Source organism: Bison bison, unplaced genomic scaffold, assembly GCF_000754665.1.
Source record: "Bison bison bison isolate TAMUID 2011002044 unplaced genomic scaffold, Bison_UMD1.0 scf7180017861980, whole genome shotgun sequence".
NCBI lineage: Eukaryota > Metazoa > Chordata > Mammalia > Artiodactyla > Bovidae > Bison > Bison bison.
In genome coordinates this window covers 8,336-10,964 of record NW_011492552.1, presented here as the reverse complement: position 1 = coordinate 10,964, position 2,629 = coordinate 8,336, and the positions used below count along the sequence as shown (strand labels likewise).

Genomic DNA, 2,629 nt, shown 5'->3' with positions numbered 1-2,629 from the left:
CACACGGTGCCCCAGGAGCCGCTGTGCCAGACCTCCACCCGCCCTGAGCACTCACTGTCTCCTCCCTTGAGTCTCAGCTTCTCTCTGTCTGAAAAGGCAGCAGCCCCTCCTGTGACTCCCCTGGTGGGAGGAAGGAGCCCCTGGGAGCCACAGGGGAGGGGGCAGGGCTGACATACCTGTGCAGGGGGCAGCAGTTGGACAGCTCTGGTGTCTCCCTCCTGCAGAAGCAAGAGTGTGCTGGATCAGGAACAGCTGGGGGTGGTCTTTTTCCCAAAGAAAACTATCTAAGGTCCTTGGCTCAGTGCAAAGGACAAGTGTAAACCCAGGCTCATTATCTACTGGGCTGAGACATTCACTGCATCTGATCACCAGCTGAAATCACTTTGTCCATTTACTGTTTACCACTCTCCACAACAAACACAAACACACCGGAAACACAGGCACATACACCTCTTTGTAGACTCAACATAATCTTGTCACTTAGATGGGAGAATATAAAATCACACTAACAATGTCCTTCAGGGTTGGTATAGAAACAGTAAGTCACCTGCACACGAGATATAGGCTTCCTGATATGGAGAGCATGAGGTGTATTTCCAAGGGTCAGAAGGGCACTGCCAGAGAGATGTGTCAGTTTTCTGACACTGGATTCCATCCACCCACCGGGGTCTAGAACCTTCCCTAAGATCAACAAAAGTGTTGAGGGTTCCCTTGTTCCCACAGCCAAGCTGACTGCAGATCACGGACACAGTGATGTCTTCCATGGGGCTGCGGCAGACACTGCCCCGGGTCCCGTTGTAGAAAACTTCCAGCCACCCAGCACACTGCTGGTCCCTGCTCACCATCCTGAGGGCCAGGAACTCTAAGATTGAAAGAGAGAAAACAGGACACTGTCAGCCCACTCAGTGCTCTAGGCTTTCCTCTCTCCCAGAAACTGTAACCACAAATCCCTGAAGCAGCTGAGGAGATGCCCACTAGATGACAAGAATGAGATTTATCTCCATTTTAACCGACTTTGTCCATTAAAGTCTGTCTTTCTATTTCTACCACAATGATAGAGTGGATATGAACAGAGATCAAGATGAACCTAAGGGTTCAACCCCTGCAGGGTAGGGGAGCTGAATCCTGCTTCCTGGCAAAACCTCTAAAATAGCAAGTGAAGTAGATATTGGGGAATAATGAATAACAGGCAGAATAATGAACCCACAGAGATGTTCACATCCTAATCCCTGTGGCCTGTAAATATGTTTCCTTACCTGCAAAAGGAGCTTTACAGATATGATTAGTAAGGACCTTGGGGTTGTGGGCTAAACCTACAATATTGTTGGTTAAACACATAAGCTCAGTCTAATCACCTCCTTAGCCCCAACTTAGAAGTGGATAAACTTTCCCAGCTACAGTCAGAGGGAAATGTAAGGGAGAATATACAGTAGAGACACAGTTTGTTGTCTGTCTGAAGAAGAAAGAGGGCTCCAAGCCAAGGAATGAGGCCACATAGAAACCAGGAAAGGCTGGAAAAGGAGTCCTCCCTGTGTCTCCAGGAAGAATGTAGCCCTGTTGACACTGGGATGTTGGCCCAAGGAGACCATGGTCAGATTCCTATCAAACAGAGCTGGACAGAGTATATCTATGCTTTCAGTACAACATCAACAGCATCTCCAGACTGTACTACTACAAGAAACTGAAGAGAGAGCCTTGCTTTCAACTGGAAACAGCTCTGCCAGGAAACACTATTGAGAAGACAGGACTAGAACATCAGCTGCTTCAGGAGTAAGTGAAAGCACCTCGTCTTCACGTCTACTATAAAGACAGGTTCCATGGGAGGAAGCCTCCTACTCGGGTCCTTTCAGCGTCTCTTCCTCAGGGCTCAGGTTCCTCTCCTCCAGGGCTCTACCCATCCCCCAGCCTGTGGACAGCGTGCAGTGCAGACCTGAGCAGATGACCCCTGCGTCCTGCTTATGTCTGCAGTACTGCCGCCCCCAGCCTCGGGAAGGGCACCTCCACACGAGTGACTCATTTCCTGCGCAGTTCACGTCGTCCAGCTAGATGGGCCCTGATCCTGCCCCGAAGTGAGCAGACCTTGTGGCATTGAGGGCGTCTCCAGAGCCCAGCTGCCTGCACACCACGCGGGCATCATCCAGGTCCCAGCCATCATCATAGATGGTGCCCCAGGATCCCTGGTCAAGGATCTCCACTCTCCTGGCGCAGGGACCGCCCCCGTGCACCAGGCGAAGCTGTCTGCTGTCTGAGGAGAGAGAAATTGGACAATGGGGCATTGACCTGGGGAATGAGAAGGGTCTTCTGTCCTGTGGGACTCTCACCTGAGCAGTAGGGGGCGCTCTCCTCTGAGGCAGCAGAGTCCGTCGTTATGGACACGCAGTTTTTGCAGTGCAGCAGCGCCTGGGTGTAGTTTCCTGCAGAAACAGCAATGATCAGAGGGGTGGGAGGGTTAAAGAACAGGAAACTGAATTAAGGTAAATAATGACCTTGAGAACCCCATGGATAGTATGAGAAGGCAAAATGATAGGATACTGAAAGAGGAACTCCCCAGGTCTGCAGATGCCCAATATGCTACTGGAGATCAGTGGAGAAGTAACTCCAGAAAGAATGAAGGGATGGAGCCAAAGCA

At 50.8% G+C, this 2,629-nt stretch overlaps 1 pseudogene; it reads right to left on the bottom strand.

Annotated features, from left to right (window-relative positions):
- The window catches only part of LOC104983194, an 8,201-nt pseudogene extending 5,787 nt beyond the window's left edge, over window positions 1-2,414 (bottom strand).
- Window positions 2,415-2,629: the final 215 nt, after the last annotated feature.